General features: G+C 36.9%; 2 protein-coding genes across 4 annotated transcripts in view; one reads left to right on the top strand and one right to left on the bottom strand.

Moving 5' to 3' along the window:
• The window catches only part of LOC133835351 (zinc finger protein ZFP2), a 112,270-nt gene that overhangs the window by 65,717 nt on the left and 27,443 nt on the right, over positions 1-19,110 (top strand). The gene's annotated exons all lie outside the window — the stretch shown is intronic.
• The window catches only part of LOC133836034 (uncharacterized), a 34,223-nt gene that overhangs the window by 9,519 nt on the left and 5,594 nt on the right, over positions 1-19,110 (bottom strand). For 2 of the 3 annotated variants that reach the window (XM_062266314.1, XM_062266323.1), the window contains exon 2: positions 4,168-4,220. The exons of the other annotated variant lie outside the window; for it this stretch is intronic. The gene's annotated coding sequence lies outside the window, so the exon portion shown is untranslated. The remainder of the gene's footprint in view (positions 1-4,167; positions 4,221-19,110) is intronic. 3 annotated transcript variants of the gene reach the window in all.

Raw genomic sequence — 19,110 nt, 5'->3', positions numbered from 1 at the left:
TTGACTGACTGACTGACTGCCCAGCTGACGAAGTGTTTGGCAAAGTGTGAATGCGTTTGTAACTACCTGTCACCCAGGTAAATATTCAGAGACCTGCAAAGCCCACGCCATTTGTTGCCAGCGTCTCTTTCGTCTCTCTCTCTCTCTCTCTCTCTCTCGTCTCGTCTCGACAAACGCTATTCAAATTACTTTCATTCAAGCCGCAAAAGACTCGTGAATGTTTGCCGCGTGATTGATTAGCCAAAGGGAGTTTCCACCTCTCTAGCTGAAGTCGAAGTTGTATTGTGTGAGTTTGAGTTTGAGTTTGAGTTTGTCTTTGACGCGTGTTGCGTTCACGAGGCGTTGCCAATGATTGTTACCAACTTCCGCCTGTCCATAGTGCAGTTACCAAGAATTCACTAACTTCTTTGCCACACTTCAAATGGCACTTGGACTATCTATTTTTATTATAACCATCTGCTTTCTGCCGACTGTTCTATTGTAACCAATAAATCTTTACGATTTCCGCCTGTCTTTCGGTTTGGTCGTTGACTAACTAACGAAGTTCTTTATGTGGCATCTTAAAAAGTGAAATTGCTTTACTATTGTTCAAGATAAACAAGAACATTTTTGAAGTCTTTTAAACTAAAGCTCTGTGGTATTGATAGACTAAGCTTTTGTTCTATTTATAACTGACTTCCATTCAGTTTTTTGGCTTATACCAAAACGTAGTTTACTATGAAGAAAGCTGCCAAGAATGGAATTCAGTAAAGACTTCAACTTTGTTTAAATAGAAATGCGGCTCATTCTTTCATTGTTAAGAATCAGAATTATTTTAAGTTGGATTTTTAAAAAAATTAATTTTGGTTTCAGCATATATAGAGAAAGCAACTGAGATCATCTTGAAAATATGATATTATCTTACTAATCTTTAAGAATTGCAACTATGAATAAAATAAAGTCTGCCTAAAGTCCTTTGACAAATAGACTGAAATATTTGCTGGATTAGGACATTAATTGAAAAAATGTTTAGAGTTAAATTAATTTAGTTGGATAATCTAATTGTTGGTCTAAAACAAATCCCAAACTTCTAGTCTTTGAGTACTATTTTGCTATCCTGTATTTCAAGCTTATCGAGTTTGTGGTAACTTGATGCCACTTAAACCCTCTGTCAGCTTTCTTAAGCGTGGGGAAACCTAAGAAACGAAAGTCAAATGCATTGTGGCGTTACAAATTTCTCCAATTTCGTTGGTTGGCGTAAATTTTACGAGCTGTTAGCTGCACTCAAACTACCCAAACTAAGCCAAAAATGAAAAATACGGAGAGAAGAAAAAAAGTTTAGCTCGTCGTTGGAATAAACATGCGATTAAAATGCTGGTATCTCACAGTAAAGCACAGCAACAACACAAAATCAAAATGCAAATAAGTTGCTCACATGGCGGCTAATTTGTTGTTAAGCCAAAAAACAAAAAAACAAAAGCAACAAATAAGGCAAATAAAGCAACAAAGAAACAAGAAATGAAACAGCGTAAAATTTCGCTGGCAGCAATTTTTTAATAGCAGGCGAATTAATGATTTTCAAACATGCAAATTAAATTTACGAATTAAACAACACTCGAAAGAAAACACAACAAAACAACAAAAACAATTTCACAAAATGCCCGACAGATATCAAATGCGAAAACTTGATCTACAACATTTTTTTTTTATATGTTAGGTATGCCTCCTCCTGACCAACTAATTGTAGAATTCTCAGCTACATATACAACAACAATAACAAGAACACAATTCTTGAAGAAAAAATTGGGAAAAAATGTGAAGAAATCTGTTTTACGCTTCATTTTTTTATTGTTGTGTGTGAGTTGCGAGTATTTTCTGAATAAAATGTTTTGTAAGCGACGCGGCATCAAACAGTCCATTGACCTCTTAATTAAATTAAAGCACATCAAGAACGGTACGAAAATACGAAAAATAGCAACGGGTATTATGCGCATTTTGTTAGCTTCTCCCCCTTTTCTAATCCAATTAAAAAGCATTGCGGGAACCTTGCAAAACGTAACAAAAAACATAGAAGAAAGAACTAAAAACCCCATGATGAAAGACACTTAACTGCAAATCAAAGTACAGCTGACCCCATACGGAAATAAGCCAAGTCAGTCCGTAGAACCCTCGCATAATAGTTGCTTGTTATGGCATAAGAATGTTACGGATTCCGAAGGTTCAATATAGTAGAGAGAACAAATTGTTAATGCTTTTGGAATGACACAATTGTGATATTGCACAAACTATGTGGCAATTATTTAACATTTGAAATTTATATAGGGGTTAGTTTTTAAGCTATTTAGGATATTGTAAATGTAGAGTACAAATCAAGTTGAAATATTACCAAGGGACAGCATTTATTAGTACAGTATACAATGCTATAGTTGCTTATGAATTTATAAAACAATTCTATTGGATATTTCAATATTATAATAATTACACATAGTATTAGTGTCAAAAGATAAGTTATCCTTAGATCATACAAATATAACATTTGTTTATTTTCTATGAGCAAAGAGATCACTTCATCTGTCTTGTATAAATTAAGTATTAATTATTTTTAACTGAAATTTATAAGGTTTTAGAATATTTGTAAAAGTGTAGTAAACAGATGCCACAAATAATGATATACAATATATAATAAAAATATAAGAACTTTTGCGTTTCGAAACCTTTCAACTGAATATCTCAATAACTAACATTTATTGATAGAAAAGAAGAGAATAAAAGTATAAGCACAGAAAATGAAATTTAAGTCAAATTTGATATTAAAAGCTTGACTATTTAATAAGTATTTGAGAAATTTAATAAATGGAATTTAGAATTCTATTAATTTTGCATTTTTTCCTATCACTTATCACACTAATAAATATTAATTCATGATTATCATTATAATACAATATTTGGCATTTGACAATTAAAAATAATGATAATAATCAATAAAAAACCAATTTTAGGAGAATGCCAAAAATGTTTGCTTGAGAAGTTCAGAAATCGTGAATACAAAATGAAATGCTTTGATTGGCGGTAGCATCATAGATATATTTAAATGTCAATGCCAATGATAATGATGCATTAATCCATGAATAAATATGAATAAGACAGATTGCTCAAGAACGAACCCCACACATAACATACAAGATACTACACTACAACATGATGTCAGTCAGTCAGTTGAAGATGAACTGTAGAGAGTACGTTGAACTTCTTCTTCTACCCTTGCGTAAGCGAGTGAGATTAGCCAATTTAAGTGAAAGACAAAGACGAGAACGATTAGCAAACCGGTTGAAGTGACTTTCCATTAACCGGTATTCAAAAGCGGGCCTAAAACACAACGAACTGAGTCAAAAGTCCCATGACAAATTGCAATAAATTGAACTTTTCAATCGGGCCACAGTTATAGTTACAGTCACAGCCACGCCTCCAGCCGCCTTTCTCCACCGCAGGCCGCGCATTTGACTACCTTAAAACATTGTAATTTCAACAAAATTGCCAATTGATATAAATATATAGTATAGCCTATGAATTGAGTCTGCTGCTGCTACTGCTGCTATTGCTGCCTACAATTCTTAGTCATGCTGACGACATTTACTCAATGGTGTCGTTTACCCGTTGATCATTTTATTGTTGGGGGTTTTCAATACCCGTTACTCATAAGCTAAAAGGTTATTATGAATTGGTGTTAATCGGTAAATTATGTAAAAGCCGGAAGACAATTTTGAGTTAACAAAGTTGATCAACAAACTCTTAAGCTTTAACAGCTAATGTCCTCTCATTTTATTGCACAAGTATCTTAAAGTCGAGCACACTCAACTTGTTTTTATCTAATTTTATATCCTAAAGTATCTCGCTAGTATTTAAAAGTCGAGCCCACTCAACTTGAAGTTTCTTTCTTGTTTTTATTGTGGCGGCTTTGCATTTTATTGTGTTTGATTGTGAAATATGTTTTCACATCATAATTGCCCAAAGTGTTGAAATTAGCAGCGAACACGTCGAGAACTTGTTCAGGTTAAACGACAATTGGCCAACTGACAAGACAAGACAAGACAAGACAAGACAACGTTCGCAATCCCGTTACCAAGTTATCAGCAGTCACAACTGTTGCAACAGTTGCAGGTTGCAGGTTGTCTGTTGCAAGTGGCTTACCTTCATGCATGAGCTTCCTTGTTCTTTGGCGCACACTGAGAATTGCCGTTGAGCTGCAATTAAAAGTGAAAAATAATAAACATTAGTCGAGTTGCCAGACGAGTAAATATATATAAAAGAAATTACAAGTCGAGCTGAGTATCCTTTAATGTGGAGATCCACTGAAGTGATCTGCACCAGTTTAGCCCCCAACTGTAAATGCAGTTAATTAAACTTGGGATGGGGCAGACAAAGATGAAGACGAAGACGAAGACGAAGACTGGCAATAAATAAATAAGTCGAGTGCTTGTACACAACTAAGCTGTTAATTAGCATGCCGCCAATGCAAATGCAGTTCTATGCAGTGTGTGTTAAGCAACCCGCGGGAAACCTTGTGAAAGCGCCTTCCAGCTCGACTTACAGCTGGAAGCCCCGGCCTCGTCTCTATTTCCCTATGGCCCCGGGGCGTTTCTGGCAAGCGGAAGCCAAGCGCGCAGACAAGAGACGTCGACAGCGATGTCGACCCTAATTTCCTATTTAAATATTGTCGAAGCCAAGCGACAAGAAAAACAGAGGTAACCTAATGCCCACTGTATTCGATATGCCACCAGCAACAGCAACAACAACCACAATTGCAGTCAGAGTATATCACACTACAACGATAGTTTACAGCAGGTTCTGAGACTTTGACTTCAACTGGGACTTCGACAACTGGGACTTCGACATCGAGTCTTCGACGCTGACTTCAACTGCGACTGCTGAGGGGCATGCCAAGTGCTTGAGCAAATACAAACATCACTTCCTGGGGCAGAGTTGTTGTCTTGCCCCAGACATTATTATTAGCTGTGGTCCAAGTCTGCGTCTTGCATTTTAAACTAGAATTTCAGTCAATAGATGAAGTGATCCCAAGATGAAGTATACATAAAACACAATATTTGTGCATGGGATGCAAGATTGTAGTCAGATGTTGACGTTATACCTGATGATTTATGGCAGTGGGAATAGCTTAAAGATCGTCATGTTAAGTTTTAGGAAACATTATCTAAAATTCTATTTTTTTTATTTGTATTCTACCATTAAATTCCAATAGGAACTAATAATAGTTCTTATCTTAACCTGTTTGAGTTTGAGATCTTATATATATAAATGTTTTAAAAACATTTAAAATTTCTTTATTAATTTTGTATTATTCCATTAATGAAATGTCAATATTAGCTAATAATATTTCTTAACCTGTTTGATATTTTATTCATTTGAGATCGTATATATGAATTTAATGATGCTAAATTGAAGAAGATTTCAAAATTTCTTTATTAAATTTGTATTCTACTATTAAAGATATGTCAATAACAGCTAATAATAGTTTTATCTTAACCTGTTTGTTCTTTCCTTCACTTGATATCTTATATATGAATTTCATAAGATTTCATATCTTTTAAGTTTTAAAAATTATTCAAAATTGCAAAATTTGTACATTTCAACATTTTAAATGTCAAAAGATGTTTTTATTTTACTGTCTTTTTCTCATTTCGACTCTTTCTGCCTTTCACTCTCTTTGTCCATCTTCAGTTCTGTTTCGAATTCGACTTGAGTCGAAACTTCAATGAAATTGGCATTACACAATCTTGAAATTCTTTGTGGTGGTCAACGAAAATGGGCAAGAATGAAAAAGCTGCAATAAGCACTTTCAATCTCCCAATATTTATACATAAGTGACAGCGAAATAAACGCGCTAATAAGTAAATATAATATATGTATGCCATAATTAACGAAAAGTAAGAAAACAACTTCAAATCGCATAAATAACAACGAAAAATGCCAAAAAGAAAAAGGCAGACAACACAATATTGGGTTGGTGTGAAAGGGACAGTAATCATTTAGGATAGGAAGAGAACTGGAAATTAACAAAACAAAAAAGAGGCGAAAAAATGCATATGAAATGCATTAAACATGTTCGGCGACCAATGTAAATGAATGCCAGCAATGTCGCCGCTTAATTTATATGTATTTCTCTCTTATTTTGTACGTAAAGTGCAAAAAGGTAACAGAAAACAAATTTCAAGGGGGAACAAAATACTTAATATAATGCAGACAAAACGACAGAACGACGGAATGACAACTGAACTGCACCCACTGCAAAAAAAAAGAGCGCACAAAAATGCTGGAAAACAAGTTTCATTTCAGTTCGAAATGAAGTTTTAAATTAAAAAACAGCTGTACACATGTGGAGCGAATGCAACAACAATACGATACGATACGATACAACAAAGATATATATACCATTTATACAAATTCAACATGAAACACACAGACAACAAGTTAACAACTCAACGAAAGTTCAGGGCTATTATTGTTGACTGGTTGCTCAGCTCAGCTCAGCTCAAGTCAAGTCAAGTTTAGTCGACTTCGACTTGGTGTCGATCGCCAAAGAAATTCCATTGAAATGTATTCAAAAGTATTTTGAAAAAGCCCAACAACAACAAGAGCGACCACAAGATAAAATTGCCAACTGTCTCGAGGGCTTCACTGTAAATAGAGTCAGTCCCAGTCCCCGTATATAGACCCCATTGGTGGTCGTCATTGTTGTAACTGGGTTATGAGTGTCGCTCAGAATAAAAGCCGAAGACTCGAGAGTGTATTGTGAATTTGCAAAGGGTTCACAAACAAAAGCAATGCGAACTCTTTAAAGAATTCCTCTTTTTTACACCAGTTAACCAAAGGTTAACAGGGTATGTCTGAAGAAGGCTCTCTATAATATACAAAAGTATTTTCTTCATCAGTTTTTATCCGTCTGTCTGTCTGTCCGTCTTTTTGAAGACCTATATCTCAGAGATTATAAAAGCCAAAGCTAACAAATTTGGGCACAATATTGATGTGTAGATTAACTTTAATTTAGATATGGGTTAAGACCTTTTCGATCGCAAGGAATGCCGAAAGCAAGTTTAACATTAATATGCGAACTGCATTTGGAATAATTTCTGATTTCATTGCGATCATCTAAGACAGAGCATATGCTATTAGTAGCATAAATGTCAAAAGACCAACCACACTCAAAATCACATCTAATTTCAAGACGATACACTGCTTTATTCTTCAGCTTTCTCTAAAAATGTTTAAGAAGTATCTCGCAGTCGATCATATCGTTCTTCCAGCTTTGCTACTTGCTACAAGCCTGCTACGCTTTTGTATTAAACATTCAAAGTGTTTCACTTTTTGTTTGATACATCAGTTCCATTTCAGAGAACTTTGCTAGATCTTCTATGCTGATTTCTCGCGAACTTCTAGCAAATGTTCAAAGAACGCGTACTCGATGTACTGTGAGTGTACAAGTTTATTAGGTTTTCCACCACGTCCAGGTATTTTGCCCGCATGTTATTGCTCATTTGTACTTCCGCCAAATAGTTTTCAAGCTAATGTGCTTTTTATCTGAACAATTTGGCATGCATGTTAGCCCCGTTCACAAGGTCTTTCAAGCAGGGCGCAAAAAATTAAAATGTTATCTATGCAGAGCGAAACATGTAACTAACAACAACGACTCGAAGTCATAGTCGGAGTCGAAGTCGACAACAGTCGACGAGGCATTTCAAATAGGCAGAGTTTAATTGAAAAACTGTAAGATAAATGTGTGGCCCCCCTTCAGTTGGGGACCAGACAATGAAGCTCTGGTTGTGCAATCATTTGTACATTCAACGCAGAGATTCTTCGTGTGTTGGCGGCATATGGAAAACAAAACAAAGCAAAAACAAGGGTCTGAGAGATCTTCACTGCCATTCGGAGACTCATAACTGATTAATAGCCAAAGCTTAAACGAAATGAAAGCGAAAGAGTTTTAAATTATCGCATTAAAACACACGCAGACAGACAATGCCCAGCCCGACGTGTCGTCGTCGTCTTGTGTCTTATGACCTGGCCCAAAGAAAGGCCCAGCCTCAGACTGCGTTTCAGTTTTAAGCAGACTCCCCCCTCAAACCCCCTTTGATCAGCACCACAATTCTTTACACTTGAGAAGCGTCGAGAGACGTCGTCGTTGTCGTCGTCTTCGTTGGCTCGTTGATGATGTAAACGAAATTCAAATTTATGGTAATATCAAAGAAAATAACAGTCAGATATTAAATCGTGTATAGTCTTAGTATTGTAGTCAAAAAGCGACTAAACACAATTCATTCGCGCTCTACACAAATATCAAAAGTGAAAGTTTTCACTTTTGTTTCTGTGCATTTTTCGAACACATTTCCATCTGTCCGTCTTCCTGTCTCGACGTCTCTCTGTGCGTGTGTTTTGTGTGCATTCATTTAAGCCCATTTTTCATTAAACAGCTCTACTCTAGTCTCTTTCCACCCGCATCTTCACCTCTTCCTCCCACGTCTTTGCCAGCTAATCTGTGGGAGAATGTAGCGAGCTGTCTCAAAAGCGGCATGATTAATTGTTATCGAAATCATGATCACTTATTCAAACGTATAAATGTTTCTTAATCCCTCCCCACAATTGTATTTTATATTGCGACAAGTGCAGTCATTATCTTTAATGTGAAAGGGGAAGTTATTTAATAAGTTAAGTAATGTTTAAGCTTGTGGCTTTAAATCGAAAATTATAGACTTTATAATAATATGTGGCAGCAGATATAGAATTCTGAAATTAGTTGAATTATATATCTTTACAGTTTGAAATAAATACTGCTCTTGAAGTTAAAAGAAGTTTTAAAATGTTAACAATCAGATGTATTATAAGTATACATTATTTTAGTTGATCTTATTTGGTCTGATTTACGATCACTCTAAAATAATTTTTCAATGTTTTAATTAATTTACGACTATTGATTGCATTAGTTTCACTAATGATTTATAAATTTACAACTATGTGTTCATATTTATATTTATTTACTATTTCTACTCATGACATTATAATCCTATCACCTTGATAAAATTACCAATTCAATTCGAGATATAAAATTTGTTGTCTTGTGTTTCATTTAGCTGACAATCTTGTGGCTTTAGAACTTTATTTTTAAATGGCGTAACCCCAAGTTGAGTTTTAAATGCTTCTCGCATTTCATGATATTAACATGTTTATTAATAGATTGTGATCATATGCCCAGTTTAACACATTATACGCATCTCCGTGTCCAGGTCTAATTGACTTGTTATCTGCAGAAGTGTTTGCTTAGAAAGTGTCTGGAATATAGACAAGATGTGATGGGAAATGCGATGACAACCCGTTGCGTCGCGTCGCGTCGTGTTTTGATGGTTAAAATGGAACTTTTGTTGGTGTCCCCACTAATTAAAGAACAACAAGAAGAAAGCTAAAGAATTTTTCCAAAGCAAACAATTTAAGTGAAAAACTCGGCGGGACATTTCAACTTTTTTTTTGATGCAATCAAATATCAGTCTACGCTTTGTAGACACACGCAGAGTTTGAGGCGGAAATCTGAATGGAAACTTAGAACTATGCCGCAAATGTCAACGAAATGCATACGAAGATATTCAAAAAGGCTGGCTCCAGCAGGAAATTTACATAATTTATTTAAAACTCAAGACTTGTGAGCGACTTATGTAATCGACCCATAAAGACACGTAAAAAATGCAGTCCACAAAGAGCAAGAGAAAGAGAGAGATATAGAGAGATCTGGTATTGCATCTGGTCTGTGAGTCATCGGACTTGTGACATTTTTCTTGAGCGCTAAAAAGTTTTGACATTTGCATTTGCCGCCCCGAAAATGGCTGACAATGAAAATTAATGAACTGCAAGTCCATTTTGTAGTCACTCTTTATGTGGAGCCTTCTAATGCCGAGTATTGTCCATAGAGCAAACAACATCTGACGTGGGCTGCTGTTTGTCTGTTTGTCTGTCGACAGCACAGTCGCTTTATGGGGGGGCCCCCAGACAGCGAAAGAGAGAAGGGAAGGGAGAGGGAGAAGGGCGCGGGCCGAGACACACGTGTCTCTTTGGCGGCCCACTTATGAGCCGAGTCCACAGAGCCGAGCCGCTTTGTCGCTCATTGAACAATTCCAAAGTGCATATGAGTCACAGTCGGAGAGACTTGACTTGGACTCGAACTCGACTCGAGTTGACTTGACTTGCAGAGTGGTGAGAAGGGGAGAACAGAGCAGAGCAGAGAGGCCTAATGTAGCGGGTCCCCTTCTCAGTCTCAATACCACAAAGACAAACAGCGAAATAAGAATTATTTGTGCTTGCTTCTCGGTTCTGGGTTCTTGGTTCCTTTGTTGTTATTTCCTCCATATATGGCTGCAAGTTGTCTATATAGCTTTTTAGAAATTAATGGAGTTCTGTGCACTGTAATGTGAGTACTCAGCTAGCTTTTTTGGGCTTGGCCAAGGCAAGTCAGTCAGTCAGTCAGTCATGTCATTAGAACCGGAAAAAGGTTTATAAATAGGGGAGTTAACGGGCTTTCTTTGCAGGGCAAATACAGAGACTCAAGCCAAATGGGCGGGACAAATGCCATAACTAGCTAATGATTGTCGTCAGGCCAGAGATTATAGAGATAGTAAATGATCTGTGCCTGTGTTTAATGGCCTAAGGAGGAAGTCGCATTTGTTATAAATGATTGTGAAAAGTTCCAAAGCTCAGTTGACTAACGAAACTACAGATTTGCCTGGAGGGAATTTTATACAAAAAAATTTAATAATATTTACAGATTCCATTCGAAGTTCTTTATGAAATTTTAAAGATCATTCCAAATGCTATTCAAATTTAATGAAATTAATAATAATATTTGGAGATTCTTTGAGAAATTTGTTAACGGATTGATCATCTTAATGGCTATTCAAATTCAGTGAAATCAATAGCTATATTTGGAAATTGGAAACACAGATTCTTTAGGAATTTTTGAAGAGGTCAAACATTTTAATGACTTTTGAATTTCTAAAGTTTTGCTAGATGGCTTTTAATGGAATTAGTATTAATATTTAGTAGCTCTCTTTAAAAAATGTATTATGAAATTGACAATTAAATTAATGATTAAAATTCCCTTTAGTGCAATAATATTGTATTACATATTGAGATGCTGGCATTCGTAACTTCGCAGACTTTTATTGCTCAATGCTTTTTGACATTTCCGAAAGGCATGAGAGCAATCCTCTGATTCGAATTCGGATTCGGATTCGGTGTGCAACTCCTCCGTTGCACTCTCGTTTTGGTCATGTGCATTTAGTGCCTTACAAGGAAGGCAACTTCATTTAGCCAGCCGCAGAAATATCATATTTCTCCCTCTGCAGCTGCCTTTGCCTCTTTTATTCTCTCTCGTTCACTCTTTTCGATATGTTGTTGGTGTGTGTGCATATGTTTTTTTTTTATCACAATTAATCAGTAAAGAGCCCAAGACGTGCTGTTGGCTTAAAGAGCTTCGACATGGTGCTGGGCGCAATTCATTAAGTGAAGTCATCGCAATTTATTTTATTTTTGGTAACAGGAAACTGCAAATGCAAGAGCACGAACTGAAGCTGATTTTATTGTAATTGCTTCGACAACGAGCGACAATCGACCACGATGCTCAAGTAAATACATACAGCATTATACTATATAGTATATACCATATATATGTATGTATATATATGGAAAATCATAATAAATAAAACTGGCTTGATCGAAGGCGATGCGAAGAAGCTGATACAGAAAACAAAATCACCTAATTAGCAATGCGATTGCTCCTCTGACATTAAACGAGTTTGCTGCCAGCCCACAAATACAACTAAAAAGTAAAGGAGCCAACACAAAATAAAATGAAATGAAATACAAAATACAAAAAAAAAAGTATAACAAGACTCGAATTCAAACTCGAAGCAAATCCCAAAAATGAAAAAGAAAGAAAGGAAGCAACAGGATGCCCAAATGAAATGTGGAACAAAAGCGATTGGAAACTGAAAGTCTTTTGTTCGCTTTGAATGCGATGCGCCAAGTCATCCATAGATCGTTTCTTTAAAATGAGAGCAATATCCTACCTCTCTCCTCTCTATCTCTATCTCTCTCTCTTTTTCTTTCTCTTTTGGTGTCTGGGATTTGTTGGGCAGGCAGTTTTGTGTATTATTTGCAGACAAATTGCACAACTTCCTTGGTCAAAACAGTCCAAGTCGACGTCGAAGTGGAAGTCGAGGTGACTCGACATCATTCTCACAACCTGGCTGGCGAATTGCCAAACGTACTGAAATGAATACACATGCAATATGCATGAGTATTGTTATGTGTTTGTGTGAGTGTGTGTGTTTGTGTGTGCAACGCAGTCATAATTATATTTTTATTGTCAGGCCAAATGAAAATTACCCACGCTTTCCAAGCCGACTCTTTCAACTCATCCAAGTTCCAAGACTTTGCAGTCGTCACACAGAAGCCATTAAAGTTGCCTCGGCACGAAAAAAAGGGAAGCAATTGTGAAAACAACAACAACACTCAACTGGAAAGAGTAGTAAACAATAAAATCCCCAAAGAAAGGGAGAGCAGTGATCGACTGCCAGATACCCGGCAATCAATCAATAGCTGCATCAGTTACTTTTAAAATATGTCAATTTTCACTTTCCTGATCTTTAAATTTCTTGAACTTTACATTTTTAAAACATTTAATATATACAAAATTAGGTAATCTTAATCCAGGAATGTTAAAAGTTTTTAATTAGAATTCAAAATTTTACCTGTACTGTATCTTTAACATTCTAATAATTTCTAATATTGATTTTATTATATAGTGTTAACTGAAATATGAAGAGCGTCAACAGAGTAAGCTCTTAAACTATTTCACCATATATCAATCTACTTTTTTTCATAATTCATATTAATTCACACAAACCTTGAATACCCTACTGCAAATATTCAAAGTGGGTACAGAGTATACGTTAAGCAAACGGCAAATAAAACAAAAAGACAGCCCGACAACCGATCACCGCTATGTGTCAGGCCGGGTTGTTGGATGGTTGGCTGGGGGATGAGCCATGGGCCATGTTTTGGCTTTTGGCTGGTACGTTTGCGTTTGCGAAAGGTTTATGACCAAACGAAATAACCAAATAAAAACTGCACGTTTCTGCATAACTTATCATACTTCTGGTTGGGTTCAGGTTCAGGTTCTGGTTCAGCTTGTCTGCTGGCCGTGTTCTTGGTGCTGTCTAGTAAATGGGAGAAAAGAGCAAGGCGGCTGTTGACTCATAAAATAAAGGCTGGTCAAAACAACTTGGCTGCTAATTAGCGGCACGACATTGTCAGCGTAAATAAAAGTTAAATAGTAATACATTAAAAGGCAAAAAAACAAACGCAAAAACGTGCGCATTTTATAGACTGAAAATGGGTGCAATGAGCTCAAAAGAGAACAGTACTAAATTTGAAATTCTTGTATTAATAACCGTTGCTTAATTTAATTTAATTATGTATAACATTTTGTCGATTAGAATCCAACTGTGCTCGAAACTGTGTGGCGATATTATTTACATATCAGATTGCAAAAGCTAATTAGCTGCAAAAAGTGATAGCTGCGATGTGAGGCTATAAATAATTAAGTCTTGCAAAATCATCATCATCAGCAACTTTGGGAAATCTTTGACAACAACTCTGAAAGTGTGACAGACAGACAGCAAAGTTACTCATAATTATTAGCTTTGTGACGAATCACAAATATTTAATTACAGTTCAAAGCTCACAGCTATGACACTCCATTGACTACTGCACTCCCAACCCAAACGGTGTGGAGTGAGAGTGAGTGAGTGTGAAAAAGAGGGAGCATAGGGCTTACGATCCACGCGGTTGGCCCCATTTTGCTCCTGTCAACTGCCGTTTAGAATTCGCTTAATGCCAAAGCCAAAAGCTCATTAGAAAAAGTGCCGCGTGCCACGAGCTCTGGACTTGGACTTGAAATGGGATTATTTGTAGCCGGGTCGAAGTCGCGTTCGTTGTTGTAATTAGACGCGCTTTCAATGCGGCGACTCGCGTGCGTTTTGTGCGCGACATTAAAATCGCGCTCAATGAAAGTCGCTCTCACGTTTGAGTTTCGGTTTTGCTTTTTAAAGAATTATGGCTTTTGAATTGGTTTGGTCTAGTGGTCTGGTCTGGTCTGGTCAGGTCGGATCTGTGTTCGCATTCGCCTGTCATTTGTCGCTCACTTTCAGCTAGAAGTCAACCGGAGACGGAGACAGAGCCGGAGACGGAGTCAGAGTCAGAGACAAAGTCTAAAGAAAGAAGCAAAGAAATGATAAATAAATTTCACCACTTTCATTCTTGGCTGTCAATTTGTATTTTATTGCCTGCTTCTCATTGTCGTCATCATTGCCGCATTGTCTTCAGGCTGTCCATCTGTCCATTTGTTTGATTAGCAACGCGACTCTGGGAAGTGGCACAGGTTCAGCTGCGGTTGCCACACATTCATCTCAGCCGCTCTCTTTCTCTTTCGCTTTTTGCTGTTTCGCTTTTGTCCGTCTGTCTGTCCGTCTGTCTGTCTGTGCGTCTCTTTTAGCCTCCGGCTGTTTGAGCAGGTTCCGCTTTGGCATTGGTTTATTTACCAAATATTTGTAGCATTGCAGCACGATTTTAAATCGCGTTTTTATATGTGTTTTATTTGTTTGCATTTCATGGCACGACATTGCGCTTAAGAACTACACCGAAAATCGTGCCCAGCTGACCCATTTGGGCCTCAGTCCAACCCCAGACTAAGCCAACAACACTCTTGTGGTCAGTGGAAGAGTCAACGACGTGTTTACTAGCTTTGTTGCCATGTGTCTGCGACTACGAGTGCTAATGTGTGTCTCTGTGTGTGTGTGCGGCATGTAAAACAGTCCAAACACATTTGACGAAAAACAATAACAACAATCAAATTAAACATCCACAAAGCGAACGAATCGCATAACAGCAGCCTATCAATTTTTCATTAAACAACACAAATTTTGAATACCCTTCAAGTGAAGTTGGAGATAAATTTGAGGAAAAGACTGATAAAAACAACTATCTTGAATTTCGTAGAAAATAAAGCGGAGTTGCTCGTATGAATTTTAAACGAATTAGAATGAAATTATAGCTCTGAATTTATTATACCCCTGCAGTTCTGAGCGCTAGTTCGTTGCTGGTGAAATAAGCGCTTACCAGGAGCCAGTCACTACTTACAAAGTGGCGTCTAGCCATGCGTTTCTTAATTTCCGTTTTTGTATGAAATGTCCGCAAATAGGGTCAATCGCCACCGCCTCGATTACCACGAACTAGTGAAATAGTGCAACATATTAGGGTCAGTAAAATAAGTGCTTACATTAGACCCCATGGAACGGCCGGTAAAATAAGTGCTTACATGGGACCCCATGGAACGGCCGGTAAAATAAGTGCTTACATGGGACCCCATTGAAGGGTCAGTAAAATAAGTGCTTACATCGGACCCCATGTAGGGGTCGGCCATTATAAATTAAAAAAAAATTTACAATTACAATTACAGTTTTTATTTAATTTTAATTTTTCTTTATTTTAATAAGACGGATACTTTTATTACTTTAAGGCAACTTGAGTTTTAAAATATCGTTTTTTTTGAGCTGCAAGGCCTTTCTCAACTGGTCCTCAGTTATTGAATCTGGAAATAAAGGATTAAAAGTCTTAATAGATTAAAGTGGATAATGATTTTTAAATAATTATCTTTTAAAATACTCACCGATCATAACACCAAAGAAATTGTCTTCTTTTTAGGCCTCATTCCCTGTCATTATTTCTATAACGTAGATTTTCTGTCATAATTTCCACTTCCTCTTCTTTAGGCACATTGTCGCTTTCCACTGTAGAACTATGCATTATACTAACTGCTTGATATTCTTTTATTATCTGCTTATTTAATATTTTACACATTAAACATATAATGCATACATAAATTATTTTTTAAGTGACTCACCTAATAATTGATCGCGGATCCGCTTTGCACTTCTCAATTCAAATGCTTGCAATAATTTCATCATCTAGGAAACACAGCTGCGTTTGAGTAAAAGAGTAGCACAAAATAAAACAAAGACGCGTAAACAAACAGCGATGTAAAGCATAATCGAAGTTTTCTCTTTAAACTTGTGTATACTTTTTCCACAAAATAACAAAAACAAAAGCGATGCTTGCCGTTATTTTGTACTTATGCTTTAATGCGCATATATTTATTAACTAGGTGGTTCGACGTTCGATTACTATAGGGTTAATCTAGTAAGTACCCATGTAGGGATCGACGAGGTAAGGACTTATCTAGGGCCAATCGCAAACTCGAGTCGACTCGGTGGTTCGACGTTCGATTACTATAGGGTCACTCTAGTAAGTACCCATGTAGTGATCGACGAGGTAAGGACTTATCTAGGGCCAATCGCAAATTCGAGTCGACTAGGTGGTTCGACGTTCGATTACTATAGGGTCACTTTAGTAAGTGCCCATGTAGTGATCGACGAGGTAAGGACTTATCTAGGGCCAATCGCAAATTCGAGTCGACTAGGTGGTTCGACGTTCGATTACTATAGGGTTAATCTAGTAAGTACCCATGTAGGGATCGGCGAGGTAAGCACTTACCCAGGGCAATCGACACCTCCAGAACTGCAGGGACACTACACTTAAACAAATGTGAAATGGGTCTACAAAAAATTGTATTTGTTTTTAGGAAACTGAAGTTTTATTCGAATTCAAAAAACTTCATAGAAATTAAAGAGGTTCTGCTCACAGAAACATAAAATTATCTTTCACTTAAATATGTGAGTGAAATTAAATTGATTTTTATATAGAAACTATAGAAAATTAGAATTAAATTATAATTGGGAAACTAAAGTTGCATCTTAATATAAAAAATATTCTGATTAATACAAATTTGAATAGAAAAGAAAATAAAATTGACCTACTCATCGGTTTATTAAATGGACTTCTACCAAAATAAGGAAATGGTTAATATAAAAATTTATGTTAAATCTTAAACAAAGTATTTATTAATTCTTTACGTTATGTTAGAATATTGTCTTCTCTATGTACAAAATTTTTTTTAAACCTTTCAGTATTTAATTGAATACGATCATGTCATTTTCATCAGCTTTTTGTATAGTACTCTCTTGTAGTCGAAATACCCTTTAGCAAATCGTAAAAAATCACGTCAAATTAATACCAAATTTCAGAGTTGTGAACTAAGTTATTTTGGTAAGTGCACTCACGAGTGCACTCATTTACATAACCCCCGCCTCCCTCTCACATTTATTCACTCCCCCCCTTCAGCCACCCGCCACCCGCTTGGCGCATAATGGAATGGAAACCAGGTCAGGCAATTGTCCAATGTCTGCTTATCGCGAGACGCGGACGCGAGACGAGAGACGAGTTAAGGCATTCATTCCCTTGGCAGTTGGAGGTACAATTAAATGGCGTTTATGATGGCACTTTATCTCTATCTGGAAAGGCCGGAGAGCTCCAAAAACCCGCTATTGCCCGCTATTTCCGTAGCTAGGGCCAGACAGAAATAATATGTAACTCTTATTTTTTCGTATTTTTCGTATTTTTTTCGTTATTTGGTTATTATTTTGTGATTATGAGCGGAGCGATGTTTTCCGTTTGCAACATGATCGCAAAGTTGGGTTGAAGAGTTGAGGAGTTGCAGAGAGTTAGCCGTAGGTTTGTTTTTTTCTTCATTTTTATTGGAGCACCATTTCCTTAGTTTGTCAAAACTTTTGTGTGACATAATTTCCACATGACATTCACACGATCGACGGACGGACAGACGGGCCGACGGACGGAACGAACGTATAACGGCACAGCAGCTGTCACAAGTCAAGTGACCCAATTACTGGGCCACAAAAGTTCCAGAAGCCGATGCATGTTATACTACATAACGTAGTGCCTATAAATCTAGCCAGAGTCTAGAAGGCTGAGTAAACTGTACCGTCTAAGCGTCAATCCGCCTTTGCTCAGTTGGCTGTTAAATCCAATTAGACACACTTCAATGGCCAGAAGCTGTTTAGCTGTTACAGTTTATTGCCTTGACTTTGGCTTTTGTATTCTTATGTTATATAGTTTCATTATACTAGTTAATATGCGCTGACCTCTATCCATCCATCTAGCCAGCCAGCCATCGACATCTGTTTGCTGTTTTCCATTTTGATCTATTAAGTGCCGTTGCAAACAAAACAAATCAAAACATTTTGCTGGCTAATTGTCCGGTCTATAACCAGTAGCCAAAGCAAGCGAGCCAAGATACTTGGCCCTGGTCTCAAGCGTGAAATTGTATTACGTTCGACATTATTTTGTTTGATTGCTGCTTCCGCAAATGCTACAAAAAGAGACAATATAGTATGGCATAGCATACAACAACTACGTGCTCCGATATGCGACCGCACTCGAATGTCTTGTATTATAACACCCATATGAGGTTATCCCCCAATTCGGCATTATGAACTATCAAGTGCATGCTGAGCCGCCCGCTGATTGAGTTCGAACAAAAAACAAAATAATAACACTTTGACAACAGCCACTCGATAGTTGCGTAGCACTTTAGTGATGGTCCATAAAACTAGTGCATGATTAATGGCTGTGAATTTAACGCTGTAAGCGGAACTTGGCAACAGGCTGTGTTCTCATTAAGATCCGAGAGAGTTTACATTTTAACACCTCTAATTCTTAGAGATTGCGATAGTTATGAACTCCTATTCGATAGATGTGTAGCACTTTAGTGATGGTTCATATAACTAGTAGATGATTAATGATATAGACTGTTTTTGAACTAATACTCAAAGTGGAACTTGGGAACAGGCTGTGTTCTCATTAAGAACTGAACGAGTTTACATTTTAACGCCTCTAATTCTTAGAGATTGCGATAGTTATAAACTCGTATTCGATAGATGTGTAGCACTTTAATAATTGCCTATAACTAATGCATGATTAATGATGTCAAGAGGTTTTTCCTGAGAGTTGAACGTGGAGCTTGACAACGGATTGTGTTCTTATTAAAAACCATGAGAATTTACGATTGTAATTATCATTTGTAATTATTTCTAGTGACGA

Source organism: Drosophila sulfurigaster, chromosome 2L (assembly GCF_023558435.1).
Source record: "Drosophila sulfurigaster albostrigata strain 15112-1811.04 chromosome 2L, ASM2355843v2, whole genome shotgun sequence".
NCBI classification, from domain to species: domain Eukaryota; kingdom Metazoa; phylum Arthropoda; class Insecta; order Diptera; family Drosophilidae; genus Drosophila; species Drosophila sulfurigaster.
The sequence above is the reverse complement of the archived record's forward strand: the minus strand, read 5'-3'. Positions and strand labels throughout refer to the sequence as shown.